The sequence below is a fragment of the Misgurnus anguillicaudatus genome, chromosome 2 (genome assembly GCF_027580225.2).
Source record: "Misgurnus anguillicaudatus chromosome 2, ASM2758022v2, whole genome shotgun sequence".
NCBI lineage: Eukaryota > Metazoa > Chordata > Actinopteri > Cypriniformes > Cobitidae > Misgurnus > Misgurnus anguillicaudatus.
The window spans coordinates 43,013,496-43,034,703 of NC_073338.2; positions in this window are offsets into that span (position 1 = coordinate 43,013,496).

Sequence of the window (21,208 nt, forward strand, 5' to 3'; positions counted from 1 at the left end):
TTTTAACAAATTTGTCATTAATGTGTAATTTAATGTTTTCAAAACATGCACATTGTGTAATGGTTTCCTTTGCTGCTCTATTAACCTAGAATACTAAGGAGACCATGGTGTCTGTGTGAACTGATTATTTTGTAGACATCTTTTAAAAATGAAACAATTGCGTGAGTTTGAGGAAGATCAAATAATTAACTTTTAAATAAATTTTTAAAAAGGAAGTCAGAATTGCGTTAATATATATACTTTTTTTGTTTAAAAAAAGAAAAAAATACATAATTATGAGAAGTGCCCTTTATTTCACTTGAGCCCCTGCCCCTCAAAATGTCTGTGCACGTCCCTGCTTGTGACCTTCGTGACAACCAGGCAAAACATTGAGTCTTAGGGATTGTATCCTCCTCACTCCATTCGATTGGACACACAAAGACTTTCTTTAGAAGGATGGTAATTGTGAAATCGAATTGTGAAGAACAGTGCCCACCTGGCTCGTCTGGTGTTCAATCGTTTGACTTCACTAGGTACTGAAAGTTTTCATGGTTAAACTTATAGGAAAAAAAGGTGCATGGAAGCCTGGATGGCTCCTCCTGCTGCTGCAAAAGGACAGCTCCCACACCAGTCGACGTAGCATCAACCTCCACAATGAATGGCTTTTCTGGATCTGGGTGAACTAACACTGCAGCTTCACAGAAAGCTCGCTTTAGATGTTGAAAAGCCTGCTCAGGGTCTGAAGTCCAGACAAGATGTTTGTGTTTACCTCTCAGTGTAGAAGTGAGTGGAGAGACAATGCCACTGAAGTTGTGGAAGAAACGATGGTAAAAGTTCGCAAACCCAAGGAACTGTTGCAGTTCTTTAATTGTTGTTGGAGATGGCCAGTTCGTAATAGCATCCCCCTTCCTCTTGTCCATGTTTACACTCTTCTTGGAGACATTATATCCCTGGAATTGGATGCTGGTTTGATGGAACTCACATTTTTCAGGAAGAGAGTGTACTGACTCTGATTCAGCGCTCTATAGTCATTACAGGGGCATAGACCACCGTCTTTCTTCGCGACAAAGAAGAAAGATGCAGCAGGGGAAGTGGATGGTTGTTTGAATCCTTGCTCCAGCGTTTCTTGGATGCATTTCTCCATGTCCTCCTGTTCCAGAAATGAGTAGATATTTTAGAAGTTTGCATAGGACAACTTAACTTTACATTTACATTTACATTTTGTCATTTAGCAGACGCTTTTGTCCAAAGCGACTTACAAGTGAGGTAAACAATAAAAGCAATTATAACAACACAAGAACAGCAATACATAAGTGCACTGGAAATAGTCTCATCAAGTCCAACACAATATACATAGCCAAGGGTTCTTTAGTAATTTTTTTAAAGAAATGTAGAGATAAAGAGAAAGGTAAATAGAGAAAGGGATAAAGAGAAAGGTAACTAAAGAAAGATAGTAAGTCCGTTGTTAGGAAGTGAGGTAATGGCTAAGTGAGGTAAACTTTAGTAGTAGGCAGGGTGTAAATATGCTTTTCTGGTTGAACCGAACCCACCAAAGATCTTGGAGGAAGAATGGGGCACTCTTCAATCATATGCCCATTATTAGCACATTACAAACACAAAACCTGGGGCCTCATTTATAAAGCGTTTTTACGCACAGATTTGATCTAAGACCGTGCGTACGCTCAAATCCACTCAAACACTCAGATTTATAAAACTTGTCTCTGACGTGGAAAAGTACTTACCTCCACGTCAGGTTCCGACTTGACGTACGCACGTTTCCTTGTGGCAATATTGTAGTATTGCAGGTAGGCATATTCGAAACTTTTTGTTTTTTACCTTTTGTGGTCAACATGCAGAAACATTTTTTTCATTTATTTTGGAGTTGTCCTTATTCAAAAAAAAGAATAAAAATGGTTAGATTTGTGCTCTTTTGTTAGAATTAATATATTTCATATATATATATTCATATATATTCATATGGAAAATATTTCATTAGTTTTTTCTCTTATGATATCTTTGTTTGCAACGTTTATTATAAATAAATGTAAATATGGTGATTATAAACCATTATTCCGTATTTTTCTATTAGAAGTTAAGCAATAGGCTACCTAAAATCTATTAATAATCTGATAAATAAGAAAGCTGCTAAATGTATTAATGGATGTCAGCATTTCCATGTTTTTATTTAATTATTTTTCTATTTCATCCCCTGGCTAATGTAAAAAAAGTGTTGAATATGTTTGATAAAAAATAAATAAATATTCGAAACTTTTACAGCGTCAACATCATCTGTATTAGAGCTTAGATCGGGCACAAAAAAACATAACCGAAGCCCCTGCACGTTGTGTCCGAGCCCAGTCCAACCGACACATTACCGACAACGTTTTAATAGTGCGTCGTGACGTTCTCAACTACAATTCAGAGTTGTTTGAATTACAGAAATCTGTTTAGAATTATCTTAATGAACTAATGCAACAAGGACGAAGCATGTAAACTGCGCTGTTTGTTTATTCAGAATAGAAACGTAAAAACATGCAACAATGATGCACACAGAAAATGAACAAACTGGAGAAGGCCTTCTAGGCTACTCCAAAATAATTTAACCAGGTTTTAGAATATATTTTAAAACAAAATATGTTGGCCTATTTTGATATTTTAAAATGTAGGCCTATTCTAATGCAAAAAGATGGCGCCCAAGCTATAGGTTCAGAAAAGATTTTCTAGTTCGTCATCTTTTCAAAAAATATTTAAAAATATAGCAAAATTGTTGTGCAGTGTTTAAGGCACATGTAAATGTTACAAAACATGTGCTTTATTGAATGAAAGTAAAACCGATCTAATTTAATGATTAAAACGACGTGAAAGGAACCAAATTGTGAAGCCACGATGTATCCAAGGGACATGCGACATTTAAGAGTGATGGGTATTTCAAAAATTAATACAAATTATTCCCATGCATCGATTTTAATGTTAAACATCTGTAAATCCTAACTAATCCATATGGAATATATTCCGTCAGTTTAAGATACGATCTTTGAATTTTAAAGTCGAAAATATCTTATTTTAACACCGCCGCGCAGGAGGCATGGCAGACTGAAACAAAACTTTAAAGACACAAATATAATATATGTTTAGCCTACGTGTAAAACTATATTTAAATGAAACCCGTGAATTGAAAGATCCACTAATAATCGCCTTAACTTGAGTGATGTCAATAAAGTTTCCATGTTAGAATTTAGAAATATTAAAAACTTAAGCAAACGACAACAAATATGTTTATTTTTTATAAATTTAATATTTATATGCTAATGAATTAAATTAGGGGCGTTTACAAGGCGGAGTTCTAAAAGCATTCAGCTGCGCACAATTTTAAGATCATTTGTGATTTATAAACCGCACATCTGTAAAAGAGGCGTACGCACGTTTTTTTGTGCATAAGCTCCTTTTCTCTGAATCACACTTACGATCATTTCAGAAATGGTCTTAGATGAAATGTAGGACAGTTCCTACGTCGCACTTTTATAAATGAGGCCCCTGGATCAGCCACAGAGAATGCTCTTGAAGTGGGATCCTGGAATGCTCTGGCAGTGGGATCCTGGTTGAATCCAACCGCATGGGGTCTGTTCCTGGAGAGTGCGGTTCTGGTGGGCAGAAGAGTACGGATGATTTGAGGTCTGCAGAAGAGGACAACATATGATTTTCCGTTCGTATGGCTTGCTGGATTAAGTTTTTCAATCCCATCGCATCATCAAAGGCTGATAATGGCAGAAAACTCAGGTTTAGAATGTTGCGATAAGTGGTTAAGAGGGCCCGTTCATCCCAGCGACTAGCGCCACCAGCGTGCAGAATTGCAGTGAGTAATCTGCAGTTGAGGATTTCCCCAGGTGGAAATGGTAAAGTTTTTTATATTGTCACGATAGTAATCTTCGCTCCCTCTGCTGGCCTTCAGAGGCTTCACCCACACATCAACCTCAGGACTCTATCACCCAGAACCCCTTGCACCACACTGATTACTGTCACACCTGCTGGTGATTACTGCCCATTATCTGGACTATTTAAATCATGCTCTCACTCTCTCACTTTGCTAAGTCTTGTTTAGTTGAGCACTGCAATATTAAGCATTTTTCACCTGTTTTATGATTCCCTGTTTTTTTTATCTCTGCCTGTTTCTAGGATTATTATGTACATGCTTTTGCCCTTGTCTGTCTAGTTTGCCCATGTTTGGATGGGTAGGACCTTTTGCCTGTTTATTGGATTTATGATTGTGGATTAACCTTCTTATAAAACCTGCTTTTGGATCCTCAACCCTACAAGCCTAAGAGCAATTGTTACAGAAGACTTAGTCTCAGCCTCAGACGTCACGCCCACAAACTGTTGGCTGAACGTCTGATGTTTTTCGTACACTTTTCTGGAAACCCTGTGAGAATGTTAAAGTCGGCTTTGATTGGTTGAAAAAAACGGATTTCCAGGAGACGCGAGTGTCGCGATTAGTTTCGGTCCATTGAGGAAGAGAGTGTTCACGTGGATAATAATGAGCAGTTATCATGATCAGCTAAACATTGGATTCTTAAAATATGCAAAGTTCGCGGCATCGACTCTCTAAAAGACGTCCAAGAGTTTAGCTTGAGGCAGTTAGTGGAGTCAAAAAGTTCAGTTCTCCTGAATTGCTTGTATGTGTTAAAAAGTGGAGAGATATGCTTCAAACAGACGTTTAACGGGAGCGTCTCATTGGTGTGGCTGTTGATGAAGTGCACAAGGTTGTCCTATGGTGAGTAATGTTGTTTATTTAGATGCTATTCGGTTGCGGCTGGTTATTTCAATAACTGACTTGTTGCCAGCCGGCTCGTTATTGTGGGGTGTCCGAAACGTGACGCTAGATGAAACAAACTGTGATTGGTTGTTTGACATGTCGGTCAAACAGCTCGTGGGCCGGATTTGTCCAGAAAAAGCAGCGAAAAACACCAGACCTTCAGTATTGAAGGTCTGGCTACGCGAGACTACAGAAGACTTAGCCGTTAACGGATCCAGCGGTTTTATTTACCCAGTTATTGTACAGAATGACTGACCACAATGGATCCTGCAATTTTATTATTTGAACCGCGCCAGGGCAACCACTCAATTGAGGACTATGTGGAGGAATTCCTGAGTTTAAGTAATCGAGTGGAATTTGGTGATGTGGTTTGGTGATGTGGCTCTTATTGACATTATAGATTGGAGGGAACAGTCTGCTATCGTATGCCCTTAGAGTCGTGAGATTCTCAGAGCCTGAGCCAGTTCACATGATGGCTGCTGCACCTGAGCCACTTCACAAGATGGCTGCCGCACCTGAGCCACTTCACAAGATGGCTGCCGCACCTGAGCCACTTCAGAAGATGGCTACAACACCAGAGCCACTTCACAAGATGGTCACCTCACCAGCATCCCCAGTTAATGCCAAGACAAACCATTTGGTGTCTAGTAACCATTACACCGTGGTGCCATTTAACCTTCGCTCCATGGTCAGACCGATCGTTTCTCCAGGCCAGTGTGCCTCTGAGTAAGGTCTCCAGACATGCCATTGTATGCACAGATGCCTCCACCACGGGTGGGAAGCCATGTAAAACAGGCTTGTGGCTTCGGGGGTCTGGACAACACCCCAGCTGCATTGGCACATAAATTGTCTAGAACTGTGGGCTGTATATCTACATATAACGTGGGTCAGCACGACCTGGTTAGAATCGGCCGTGCCCTCCCTCTATTCCTCCTTGGGACCTGTCCATGGTGCTGAAAGCCTTACAGGATGCTCCCTTTTAAGCCTCTGCACAAAAATGAAAATGAGCCTCTAAATGAAAACGCTCCTTGCATTGGCTTCTGTTAAGAGGATAGGTGTAGGCAATGCATTTTTGGTATACAATTCGTGCCTTCAGTTCGGACCTGCTGTGGACATGTGTTCTGTCCAATATTTACCCAGTGTTGGGTTAAAAATAACCCAGCAGAATTCAGAGTGAATAGAGGCAATTCTTCTTATCTATGCCCCCTCCAGTATATTTATCTTAAACACTAAAAATATAATAAAACACTTGACAAGTTTTAAAATAAAGGTGAACCATTTATTTTCCCGGGCAGGTTACACTTAAATCAGTCATTTGGTTATTTAATTCATCAATCAAAAATATCAACAACTAAAAACATCAGCATAAAAAATAAAACGTCACAAGGTCAAAATCATACCTGGCAATCAAAGACACATAGCAGTGCAGGAAGTTCTGAATGCAGATGGTTCCATTATGTTTAAATATACACACAGACTGTGTTGGAGCTTCTTGCTAAAGAATCGCTCAATCATTTTTTAATACACACACAATGTGTGGGGGAGATTCTTGCTAAAGAATGCTTCCCAGACTATTTTGCCAGGCCACCTTATATACACAGATGGGACAAAGAATCATAAAAGTCCCAAATCAGGATTTGGTTGGTCAGTTCTCACGACCAGATGCACCAAATGGGATTGTTAGGCATCTGTAAACTAAATCTCCTTAGGATGACACACCTCTAGCTCTAAGTTCTTAACTTTGGTACACTTTATCTTAGAATAACAGAAATTAGACATTTTTATCAATTGCACCATGACCATTAAATGATACCACACATAAATATAAAATTGCAATCTCAGAACAACATATATACATATTATCATATATATTCAGCAGATACCTGTAATGGTTTTGTTCTGTGTTTTTCTTGTATTCTGTGTATTTTTGTATTTTTGACTTTTATTTTGACATCCTGTTCTGTTCTGGCTTTTATTTTGATATACATCATGCCATGTCACAGTTCACACTTCCTGTCTGTCTGTATATAAGTCACTTCCTGTACACCAGTTCCTGGCTGATTATTACATCGCCACATTCTGTTTATCTGCCTGTATTCTGTTTGACCTGTATTCTGTTTGACCTGTTATCTGTATCTGTTCCTGTTTTGACCTGTGCCTGTTTCTTGGATTTTGATTGTTACTCTGCCTGCCCTGAACCCTAGCCTGTATTTGGATTACGTTTTGTGGATTACCCTGTTTGGATTTGTTTGCTGGCCCTTATTGGGATTTTACATAATAAACACCTTTTGCACATGGATTCACATCTTCATCGCTTTCTTTAAAGCATCCGTTACAGAATAATCAGCCACAACCGGAATCCAGCAAAGGTCAGTAATCTCCCACCAGCAATATGAAACCTGTCTTCACCCTGCTTGCACTCCGTCAGAACCACCGGCCCATTGAGGAGTATGTTAATGATTTTTTGGACTTGAGTTACCAGGTACATTTTGATGATGTTACTCTTAAGAACTTGTTCTACAATGCTTTGGATGAATGGTTGCGTTTGTGTATGCCACGTGATATGGATATTTGGTCTCTGGAAAGTTATATTGACTTTGCTTTGTTACTGTGTGGCTCACCATTCACTGTGGGTGTTGCGGATACACCTCCGGAGTATGTACACAAGCCACCAAGCCATGTCATGCCTGTTCTACCCACACCTGTACAAACCATGCCTGTTCACAAAATGGCCGCCACCATGCTTGCTCCCAAAATGGCCGCCATCCTGCCTGTCCCTAAAATGGCTGCCATCCTGCCTGTTCCCAAAATGGCTGCCATCCTGCCTGTCTCTGCACCTGCACCTGTCTATGAGAAAGCTACCATCATTCCAGCACCTGAGCACATGAGGGCTATTATTCACCCAGCACCTGACATCAAGATGGCCGCCCTGCCTGAATCGACTACTGCTGAGGTATGTCTCATTAACTCAGTACTACCGGAATTTGCCATAGCCCTGTGGTGCGTCTGGTCTGCCTTCTGCTCTGTTGTTCCCGAGGTTCCTCAAGACCCTGAATCTGATCTGCCCGACTCATCTGATCTGCCCGACTCATCTGATCTGCCCGACTCATCTGATCTGCCCGACTCATCTGATCTGCCCGACTCATCTGAGCTGCCCGACTCATCTGAGCTGCCCGACTCATCTGAGCTGCCCGACTCATCTGAGCTGCCCGTCCCGCCTGATTCGCCCGACTCATCTGAGCTGCCCGACTCATCTGAGCTGCCCGTCCCGCCTGATTCGCCCGACCCGCCTGATTCGCCCGACCCGCCTGATTCGCCCGACCCGCCTGATTCGCCTGACCCGCCTGATTCGCCTGTCCTGTCTGAATCATCTAATTCATCTGACTCGCCTGATTCATCTGACTCGCTCGCTTCATCTGATTCGTCTGTCCTGCCTGATTCACATGATTCGTCTGGCTCACCTGGCTCACCTGTCTTATCTTACTCACCTGGCTCATCTGATTCACCTGGCTCACCTGATTCATCTGATTTGTCTGGTCCACCACCTGGGACTTCGCCACCCTGGGCTTTAGAAGCTTTTCCAAGTTTTTTTTGGGGGGGGTAGTACCCGGACACATGAAGGAGGCAGAGGACGCCGAGGCGGAGACCGAAGTGGACTCTGATCCTTCCTCTCCTTGTGTTCCAGGGCTATTCCTACCCAATGACCCAGGTCCAAGCCTGCCCCATGACCCGGGCCCAAGCCTGCCCCATGACCCGGGCCCGCATCCGCCCCATGACCCGGGCCCGCATCCGCCCCATGACCCGGGCCCGCATCCGCCCCATGACCCGGGCCCGCATCCGCCCCATGACCCGGGCCCGCATTGTTGTGGTTTTCCTTTTCCTCAAATAAAACAATCTTCAGTCTTAGGTTCTGATTTCAAGAGATAGACTTTTATTTTCCGGACAAAATAAGAAGCCGAGCCTGCCTGATGAATCTCCCCAGAACCCGAGTGAAGTTCTGGGGACATTCTCCAAATCAGTCTGAAGCTCTCAGCCAGGCTTGGTAAATATATATGGTCTTTGTCCCTCCCCTCCATATGCTTTAACAATATGTTTCTGTTCAGGCTTGTAACTTGAAGAATCACATGACAGTCCCCAGACCAGACCAGTGTCTCCTTTCCTTGACCTATTTGACCCTTGGCTATTTGCTAATACTAAAATCCTTTGTGCCCTGAAACATGAAGACACACAGCTGGGTTCCAATAGCAATCCCATGGCAAACAAACTCCTGATCCACACAACACATGACCTGCATAACTTCATAGTAAACAAATTACGTGTGATTATAATGGTAAACTCATATTCATCATATTCATGTAGATTGGGATTAAAATAAAACTTCTTCATAATCCCCGCTCTGAGGCTTAATTTAGCCTCACCTTTCCTGTTTATTTTAATCCGGAGTGCAGTTTCATAATTCAGCGTTTCAATTATTAATATCTTGTGGCTAAAGAAAGCCACTATACCTTACCAATTACTAAATTATGCCACTGCACTTCGAACTATGGACAATAAGACAAACATCTTTCCATTCTCATTTTGACTTGAATGTAAAAGTAAAAGTACTTAAGCCCTAAACAGTTTGTGCGCAATTGGTTCTACGCTTACAGTTATCGTTTTAGCTATGTAGAGTATATGATAAAGCATCGTAAATGTAAAGTCAACGTTAATGAATCCAAGTAAAAAATAATAAAAACAAAAGTAAAGTATGCATAATAAACACAAAAGAAATATTAAAGATTCAATATTCAAAACGAGTAAGTATAACTAATTGATGCTGAATTGAAGCATAAAAACTCAAAAATTCATTATAATAAACAAGTATAACTGTAAGTTAATTCAAATAAACAAAGTAAATAAAAATAACCAATAATAAAATTAGGTAAAGATGGCATAATACACACATAAATGTAATTAATTCAAATAACATTAGAAAACGTGAGCCACTAATATACTAAGTAAAGATTGCAACACAAATGAAAGTAAAGTATTCCAAATATAACAAGTAAATGTAAATAACCAATAATAAACTAAGTAAAGATTGCATAATACACACATAAATGTAATTAATTCAAATAAAACTAGTAAATGGAAATAACCAATAATACAACTAAGTAAATCATACATAATAATTCTTGATAACAATTTAAATGAATTTTTCCCATCCTCATCAGAGGTGCTTGAATTCTCGTTTACTAGTTGCAAATTCATTACTGTCTTGTAACGTAAGTCCTGATAATATTCTTGTTAATTTCAAGTAAATTTTCCATCATCCTAATATTTTAACTTCCATTTGGTTCTTTAAGCAGACACCTACGCCTCATTTACCCACTAACCTTTAATTAAAATTGATTCAGTATGTGTTATCATGTATTTCTAATGGCTGCATCTAGTTGTTATCCTAAGATAAATTAATGCCTTATTTGTAAACTTAATAATCTACTTTTTGATTGTAGTACTGTACATAATTTATTTATTCTGTATTCTTATTCTGACAAAACTTTATTAAATTCCTTATTTAGCTTAATCCCATGCCTTAATCTAATTTGGTATCCATTTGGTTGATCAACAGAATCTACATATAATTGATGATTAATTGTTGTGTTCATCCTTTTATAAGGATTCTAAATACCCTTCTTTTGTAGTGATTTCTTGTCTCCATCATATTTAAGTACTTTTTCTCTCCCTCCTAATGAGGTCAAGCATTTTCTTTTTCTACCAATCCAAAATAATTCTCCAATCGATATTATTTGATCTTCCAATACCTTCATTGTATATGTTGCTCTGATTTGATTTCTGATTGCATTTCTCTTCTCACTTTTACACCTTAAGTTATACTTTTTGATGTTTTCACAATAGATTTAGAGGTTTCTTAGTTGATTCATTCAAAATTCTTGTTATAAAACATTTCCTATTTAATTTCCTTAAGTCTATAATTCCATAAGGCTTATATTTTCTTGATTGTAATCTTACTGTACCATTTAGAATTTTTACTGTACCATTCTGAAATATCTATCCTTCCTTTTTTATTTTTAGTGTTTTGTTATTTACGTCCATTGACACAAATTTCCAAATTGTGGCCTACCAGATGTATTTTTAAACTCAGAATTTCCCAAAAAACCTAAATATTATCCAGATAAATTGACCTTAAACTTTTTCTCGTAACCCATAAGAATTCTTGTTGAATTTATCACCCCAAAGTATGTGGACTTGAAAATGTTATTGCATTATTGAAATCTGGTTTTGCAAATATATTTCCTTAACTGTAAATATTCCCCATTTGTATCATTGTTATCTTTGGGATGTTTCCCATAAAATGTCCACCTTAAGTTCTCTGTTCAATGTCTCTATGTTTTCAGTCTTTCTTTAAGAGTCTGTTCCTTTGAAATTATTGCAGATCTTTCACTGTGCCTCGTTTAAGGCAAAAGTCCATCGCCAGGAAGTTTAATTGACTGTAGACATGCAAATCTTCTGTAGTAATCGGCTTCGTTTTTTCAATTCAATTTCTTTTGACAATTTCTCTTTTTCCTCTCGGTGCTCAAAACTTTGCTCTCCATCCGTCGGTATACTCGAATTGCTTTAACTTTGATTTGGTTTTGATGTTTCTTCTTTCATATCATTGGCATTCTTTCTCCTTCTCTCCTTCCTACGAGCTCTGCTATACAGCGGCTGCTCCTCCCACTTGGACATTCTGGAGCTGGTCTCATCTTGTCTCCCCCAGTTAGGTGCCCTGTGGCCGTGTTTGGCCTCCTCCGACCTCTCGAACCTCAGATAAGCTAGATCATCTCGCACAAGGAGTCATGTTTCTCATCTCCTCCTCCACTCCTTTCAGCTTTTTCTGTACACAAATAACTCAATACATAGACAATTAGTTTGTTCATATAACACTTAATTCCAGATGTTTTTACAATACGCATAGGTCTATCGGCGAATATTTCATGCAGTGTTAAAGGTGTACGGTTGTTAGTTTAGGTAAAACATAAGTTCTGTTATGATTAGTATTTTCACACATTTTGTTAAGTATGGCTTTGATGATTATTCCTTTTCTATACCTTTTTATCCACCATCCTTTGTGATTATAGATGATAGTCAAATTTTTCTTCTCTCTTATCCGTCACATCAATTTTTCCCTTCTTATCTCAACTCAAAATCCTTATTCTTCTCATGAATCAAATAATTTATTTTCATTCCACTTATTTGCCCCATGTACATCTATGATAATAATATTTATGACTGAGATTTTTCACTTCTATACAATCTAAAAAGATCTCCTGACACTCTGAGACCCTTTTTAGCTTCCACATCTGTTTGCCCATGCTGGCAAATCAACTGTTCTCCTGTGTCCCTATAACTCAATAACAACCAATCATTTTATCAACTTTTTAGCATTAATCAACCAAATTAACTTTCCGCATGTTGTAATAGTAGTTCATCCATTCTAAACCTGTATAATATTTTCCCTTATAATTAAATACGTAAATGCATCTACTTCTTATGCAAATCATAATTCACAGTAAAAATGTTTATCAAATGAAGAAACACTTGTAAGCAAAGTATGTACATTTTTGGATCATCAATCTTTTCTTGTCATTAATTGCTCTTAAATCGTGACTAGATACAATTTAGATTTATTTCCTTAAATCCTATGTTTGTTACAATAATTTGTTATTTCTTTTTTTTTTATTCTCACAGCTTTTTCTTGTTTACCTATTATAGTATCCTATGGTGTTTTTTCAATTTATTTCTTTTATCTATTTTATTTTCCTTTCTGCCATAGCTGTTCTATGCCATTTATATTTGCTTTTTAGCTTAGTACCATCATTGGAGTTCTAACTTCCTCTGTAGATACCAAATTCAAAACCCCCAATTTTCATTATGCATTTCTTCCTGTCAGATTAATAGGAGTCTGATTTGATTTCAGAACAGGTAGTCACACCTAACAACATAAGTTCTTGATCAGCCTTTAAATTTGTCTAGCTGATTTTCTCATAAAGATTTCATGTGTCCCTATAAGGTCATAGCTAAACATTGAACGGCTGTTTCACTCTTTCCCCTCTTTCACTCAAAGGCTCGTATGAAAATGAAAAAGTATAGTCCAGTTTTTTCTCTTGTCTCCAAGAACAATATTGTCTTTGTGGGTCTCTTTGGACTCCACTCAGTCTTTTTTTTGTAATTGTCATTGTGCAGTGCCCCATTCACTGCTTCATATAATCCCCTTCATGTAGGATGTGTCCACTGTTTAGTTTGAGTTCTCCTCTCTTTGCAGCTCCAACACTTTGATGTCACACAGTTTTTGCCATTGTCTTTTGATCGCCAGCTTTTGTTCACTTTCTTGAATGTCAAAGGATCGGAATGATCAGCCCACAAGGTTTTAGCTTGACCCATGCAAAATATTGCCTTTTGATTTAAAATAAAATTTATTTTGTGACCACCTTCCATCATCAGACGAAGACTCCTCTTCATTTTGTAATAATTTATCTTTGTATAATTTATCTGTGTCATTCACCTTTTAATAATTTTCCTGTCCTTTTTATTTTTCTCTTTATTTCCACCTTTAATAACTTGGTCTCTACTGTTTTCTCTAATTTGTTGTTTTTTCTTTTCAAGGCTTTACTTCTGTCTTCCTGCTAGATTTTAATCTCACAATTCCCTTGAGCTATGGCTTTCCCCCTCCCTTTCTCTCTCTCTCTCTCTCTCTCTCTCTCTCTCTCTCTCTCTCTCTCTCTCTCTCTCTCTCTCTCTCTCTCTCTCTTTCTCCCTTTGAGCATTTCTTTGTCTGTTAATTATCTCCTCTTATCTTTCATTAGTTTATATTTTTATTTAGTTGTACTTCTCCTCACACAATGCCACATCAAATGTTTCCTCATTTGAACATCCAATTATTCTATTTTCTAATTCTCCACACAACAGTTGTTTAATCCTTATTTTTTCCATTAATGTGACTGCCATAATCTTTTCTTTGCAATATAACACACCTTATATTTTATAGTTATTTCTCATTTAACCACTTCACAAACTTATTGTTTTTATTTATCCAATTTATATATTCTCCAAATAATTACTTAGATTTCCAATGTGTCTTTAAAATAAAATTTCCTTTATAATATTTTGTAGTGTTTCGTCAAATAGAATCAAATACCTTCACCAACATCTGTCCTTTTTTGGACTAGCAATCTTTTCCTATTGAGCACATTTTTTTATTTTAATCAATCATTTAAACGAATTATTTAATTTCTAGAATTAGCTGTATATTTCACTGTAATAACTAATATTTTTGGCTACAATACCTCAGAACCACAATGTCTTCAATTCTAATCTTTAATACCCAGCATTTATAACTGCCTCTTATCCATAATCATATTCTTAGTCTTATTCACATACTTTCAAACTTTATCCCCTTTTTTATAGTTTTGAACAATCTTCACTCCTGTAACACAACACCTCTCTGTGCTCTCTACAGAGCAACAGAAGAAAGACACACCCACTGCTCACTCAGCCCCCACTCTTTCCATCTCATACATTCACACACACAGACTCTTTCTAGCACAGACACATTGAATTCTAACACAAATAAAATAAAACAACTCTATCTAGACTACCTGGCCAAATTCATCTTTCCACTACACTTCAGTCGACATGGAAAAGATTCACTTACACAATTTACCAATCCGACATGACGAATAAAACAAAAACAATATCTCTTATCAGCCCGGGCCTTCCAAAACAACAAGACAAATAACACATAGACCGTACCTGACCTGCAGGACTTTAATAACTCTTCTCTCCGAACCCCAACGTGTCTGCCCCGACACGGTAACACTCAGGTTCGCGAAACTTCTTAGGCATTTTCTCAACTTAACATTAAATCTTTATCCAAGCCACTCAACGACAAAAATAAAACAATGAAACTCATTCACACAACAAACCATCATCTGTCCTAGCCTACATTCCTTTTGAAAATGAAACCCTTTATTCTTATCATTAATCTAGTAATCTTTAATTTCCCCTTTTTATTCTTAAATTTGGAAGAGCATTTGTGATTTGACCAGCACTTGTGATTTGACCACCCCGAGCCATCTCAGGTGAACAATACAATCTTTAGACAAGCAAAACTGCTCATCTCTGTAGGTGGCCACCTGATTGCATTGTCCATTGAGAAAGCCAGCTGTTGTCTCAGGTTCTGTGCTCCTTTTGATGTCCCATCTGGTGTCAATTATTTTTACCAAACCTTACATTTCAAATGTATGTTTGATAACAGATAAACCAAATTGTTAACCCATAACCCATTAGCATTTATTTATTTATTTTTTTAGGGCTCATTCTTCCACACTCTAACATAGTAATTTACCCTATACTCACAGGATATACCCCCCTTAACAGCACAACTGCCCAAGGGAAAGCCTCTCCCTGGTTTACCAGATTCACGTTCACATTTCTCTCACTAACACACATTATGCAGCTGCATAGGCCTACATACACACTCAAACACAAATCATTCAACAAATAACCAATCCTTAATTCACATAACGATTTAAACTTTTATCCGTTCTCTTAACTTAAACCTCTACGTCATCCACTTACTGACAGACGCAGCATATGCAACCTTGCATACAAAACTCTTATCCGTTCTCTTAACTTAAACCTCTACGTCATCCTTTTCCCCGATAGACGCAGCATATGCAACCTTGCATACAAAACTCTTACGCGTTCTCTTTTACTTAAACCTCTACGTCATCCTTTTCCCCGATAGACGCAGCATATGCAACCTTGCATACAAAACTCTTACGCGTTCTCTTTTACTTAAACCTCTACGTCATCCTTTTCCCCGATAGACGCAGCATATGCAACCTTGCATACAAAACTCTTACGCGTTCTCTTTTCCTTAAACCTCTACGTCATCCTTTTCCCCGATAGACGCAGCATATGCAACCTTGCATACAAAACTCTTACGCGTTCCCTTAACTTAAATCTGTTTCAATTCACCATGATCATCAAAGCCAAAGTAATTAACACAGATTCATGCATGCATGCCTTAATTAGATTGTACCCTTGAAATCAAAACCCACTTAACATTTATGGTTCTAAAATTTAGAAGAGCTTAAATTTCTCACCACGTTGAGCAAAGTCTGCCAAACAACACAAACCTAATTTAATAAGCAAAAAGTGCTTACCTTATGGCCATACGTTGTTTGTGTTGCTCGTCAGGTTCGCCCAGGTGGTGTGACTGTCCAGCTCTTTTCTATCCCGGGTTTCGGCACCAAATGTTGTGGTTTTCCTTTTCCTCAAATAAAACAATCTTCAGTCTTAGGTTCTGATTTCAAGAGATAGACTTTTATTTTCCGGACAAAATAAGAAGCCGAGCCTGGCTGATGAATCTCCCCAGAACCCGAGTGTAGTTCTGGGTACATTCTCCAAATCAGTCTTAAGCTCTCAGCCTGGCTTGGTAAATATATATGGTCTTTGTCCCTCCCCTCCTTATGCTTTAACAATATGTTTCTGTTCAGGCTTGTAACTTGAAGAATCACATGACAGTCCCCAGACCAGACCAGTGTCTCCTTTCCTTGACCTATTTGACCCTTGGCTATTTGCTAATACTAAAATCCTTTGTGCCCTGAAACATGAAGACACACAGCTGGGTTCCAATAGCAATCCCATGGCAAACAAACTCCTGATCCACACAACACATGACCTGCATAACTTCATAGTAAACAAATTACGTGTGATTATAATGGTAAACTCATATTCATCATATTAATGTAGATTGGGATTAAAATAAAACTTCTTCAGCATCCGCCCCATGACCCGGGCCCACATCCGCCCCATGACCCGGGCCCGCATCCGCCCCATGACCCGGGCCCGCATCCGCCCCATGACCCGGGCCCGCATCCGCCTCATGATCCGGGACCATGCTGGCCCCACGACCCTGGACCATCCTGGCCTCATGACCCAGGACCTCCCCTGATCTGCCCTGCCTTTGCCAAGAGGTCCTGGCCCGCCCGCCCACCCTCTATTGGACTTAATGATTTGTTTGTTGGGCTCCGGGAGTCGCCCTTTAGAGGGGGGGTTCTGTAATGGTTTTGTTCTGTGTTTTTCTTGTATTCTGTGTATTTTGGACTTTTATTTTGACATCCTGTTCTGTTCTGGCTTTTATTTTGATATACATCATGCCATGTCACAGTTCACACTTCCTGTCTGTCTGTATATAAGTCACATCCTGTTCACCTGCTCCTGGCTGATTATTACATCGCCACATTCTGTTTATCTGCCTGTATTCTGTTTGACCTGTTATCTGTATCTGTTCCTGTTTTGACCTGTGCCTGTTTCTTGGATTTTGATTGTTACTCTGCCTGCCCTGAACCCTAGCCTGTATTTGGATTACGTTTTGTGGATTACCCTGTTTGGATTTGTTTGCTGGCCCTTATTGGGATTTTACATAATAAACACCTTTTGCACATGGATTCACATCTTCATCGCTTTCTTTAAAGCATCTGTTACAATACCCAATGATATGAGCCTGAAGGCTTGGGGCAAGAGAGAATTTGACTGCTTTAAGGCCCGGGTATACTTTTTTTCCGCGTCCGCGTCCGGCTCGCGCGCGCACGCTTTCGCGCAGCTTTCCGAGTATAGTCCCCGCGGCTACACGCGGATGGCCGCGTTCGACACTATACGCAATACAAATGATTTCTTATTCAAATTATTAGTCTAACAGGCTGTCAGGGCATCACTGATTTGGAGACATTTACAGTACCTTTAAAACATTAGGATAGGTGAAAAAAAAAGTAACTGATCCACCATTGCAAACACAGTTTAGAACAAACAACAAGACAACAAAGTCAGGAATCAAACAAACATGCTCCTCAGCTTTCTGTTCTTGGAAGAAGTAAAAGTTAAAGAAGAAAAACTATAGTGTGTGTGCAAATGCTGTCTATTTCCTTTGTATAATTGTTTATAGTGGAGTGTCCTGTCTAAATATTTTCACGCGCATGCGCTGTCGTACGCGGACTGTACGCGCACTGTCCGCGCGGTCTCGAATTTTGGGCTGCACGCGGACGGTCCGCGCGGCCGGCCGCGGACCCTCCTGATGACGAAAATGACGTCATGCGGACGGCGTGCATACGCGGATGTCCCTAGTATACTTTCGGCTTTAGACTGCTCCAACTTTTTTCTACATTTAAGTCATAGCTTAATACTATTCTTAAGAGCATTTCTAAAGAAGTTTTATACATACGGGCCCAGGTGTCCGAATTCACTCACTCGTTTTTATTCACTCCTTTGAGTTAACTATATTAGTGGACTAATGTAGAAAATTGTGAATAAGGGTATATGGGGCTATGGACACAGCCCTTGTGAGAGATTTATTGAGATGATTTATTATCTCATTAAATGTCTTCAACATTCTATTCAATGAGTCTCATTCATGAAACACGAGCAGAACGAATTTTTGTGTAAATCGTTCGTAAAGTCCTTTTGGCGTACATTTTCGGATTCATGAAAATTTTCGTATTTTCCAAATGTTAGTTGGTACCATAGACTGTAAAAAAGATGGACGACGCCTCTTCGCCCTCTTCCATTGGTGAAAAGGGAAGCTGCCAGTGTCCCGATATGGCACTGACATCTTGGGTCTTGAGTCTGCGCAGTAGCGATTTCTGGACCAGTCATGCGCAGTAGTGAGCAGGAAGGGAAGGCGCAAAGTCAAAACCCGCCCTCGCTCTCGTAGAATGCGCATATCACATGATATCACAGCTGTCAATCATGACGTGACACCACCGTTTTAATATCATTAAATAACTAACTAAACACAAACCTATTTTAAAAACAAACATTTGAATTTACATCAGCGTGATAAAAACTACAGTAAATGACAGAAACCAGCTTCGGAAAAATATAATTGAAGTGTAATTCAAGTCCCATTGAATAACATAGGGAGGTGGGCTTTATGACCTATACTGGGACCGGTCACTGGGGGGCGATGGAGACGTTTTGGCTTCACTTTTCAGGGCTTGTGCGGCACGCTTGGTTGGTACGAAAGAAATCTACACCTGCTCCCAGCCACGCGTAAATTGTGCGTTTAACATCCAAACGTTTTGCTCATCAATAAGGCTGTATTTCAATTCACCGTAATCATGTACACATTACACAGCATTTTGTAAAAAATATTATACACTAATTATATACGTTTTTTCTTTCATGATAAGCTCCAGTAATAGCATCTGCAAACGGAACACTTTAATCAAATACATGATTTCAATAGGGCTGGCAAACGAAATTGTTAAGGAAATTGTTTCCTATAAAATGGCCAAAATCAGGCATAACACATTTACAATGGCTTATATATAGATTTGGCAGAGCGCTGCGCAAAAGGCATATTTTTAGAAACCGCGCAGACTTACTTGCCGAGAATAAAGACTGCTTTGTTAATTAGTCGTTTCAGGCAGGGCCGCCTTAACCTAATGTGAGGCCCCGGGGCTAAGAGGTTTTGTAGGCCCCCCTTCCCATCGATTTATAGTCTCTTTTTTAAGTGTTATATCTAGGTAATCTACATCACAAAATGCATTAGTTTCTTTCGAGACATACAACAGTGAGTTTTCCCTCTTTGAGACAGAAAACACCATAATATTGTTATTAACATATCACTGAGCCCACTTGAGCATAAACACAAGACACTTTATTTAACAACCACACACAGCAACTTGTGGTGATAATCAGGGGCGTCATGCACCAATTTTTTTTAAGGGGGCACAGTGTCAACAGCTCACAGAAATTTGTGCATAGGCTACAAAGACATCAAACGAAATATTATAGAGCTTTCAGTCTTTTCCATGGCACTTACATTTCTAACAATCTGAAAACCCCTGCTTTCATGCAAAAACCTCCAAAATAAAAGTGATGACTAACTTTAATATCAAATACTATTCAATCGGAATAATGACACATTTGCATCATATTTACATCTGAAACGGTATGTTTTATTCATTTAAGTCTTAATGGCTTGTTTAATTGTGTCATTAATGCATTTTGCACAACAACTGCATTATCATATAAAATCAATGAATGTAATTTTAAATCCATAAAGTATATAAACAACGAAAATGACATATAGCCACGTGATTGATTTTAACGTTCAATAATGATTTTAAAAAGTATGTTTAGATAAAATTATTAGAGGAACGGATTTTTGCATTACATTTTACCTCATATGTGAAATTCCGCGCCCGTGTGAACTCTGGCGAACTTTGGCGTTGTGCCAAGAAGATGAATCTCTACGAATCTCTACTAATATAACGTTGAGACGGTCACATTTAAAACCATACATTTCCTAGACAGAGGAGGTTAACTGCAGATTACCGTACTGGGGTTTGGAAATGTTGTGAGCGTTTCTAACACGTTTTAATTCCTCAGATAGCAAAATCCAGCAGCTAGCCAGCAACAGGAGAGAGCTCGTGAGCGCGCCCAGACGCTGATGACGTCTGCGACTGCACTGACTGCAGCCTGCTGCCGCCAGAATAAAAGTAATGTAACATGATCAAAACACTATCAAAACGGTGAAAATCTCCGAAAAGTGACAAGGATGCAGCACAGAATGTATAATAGTGTGCATATTAAATAGATTAAAAGTCAAATAACGGATTAATGGACGCTTATTTGATTTTGAGGTTGGATGCAAAATCCATTGGCTCAAAAAAACCAAGGGGGCAAGTGCCCCCTTAGTTTGAATGGGCATGACGCCTCTGGTGATAATAAAACCAAAATGTGTAAAAGTTTATATGTTTATAAGCTTTATGTTTATATAGTTTTTGGAATATAATTTGCAGAAAATTGCCACTCATAACTAAATGCTCACCACAGTTTTAAAAATATAATAAGTTAAAGTTAGTTTTAAAGTGAAAATGCATTAATGATAACAAAAGATAAGTCTTTATAGACAGAATCTTGTTAAATGCATTAATGATAACAAAAGATAAGTCTTTATAGACAGAATCTTGTTTTTTAATCATTTATTTATTTTGTAGGCTATTGAAGATATAGTATGCATTGTATTTAGTATTTATGCATACATAAGCATGTAAACCGACCAAGTATGAATATGCACAAAACAGACAGGGAACATACCTGTATATAACATCTTTAGATAGTGAGATTATAATGGTGCTATCAGGGGATGATCATTTGAGATGGTTTTGTCGCTCTTTACTTTCTTAGACTTGCACCTTTACCGTTGCGTCTCTTTCTCGTCTTTCTACCAACAGGTGTGTGTACTGAGAGCTGACGTCGCATCAAACTACATCGCTCCAGCTGCGCACGCGAGTAAACTTAAACTTTATAACAACAGCATTATGTGCGGGAACTCCTTTCTTAATTTAGCGGCACAGTTTCTTGTGC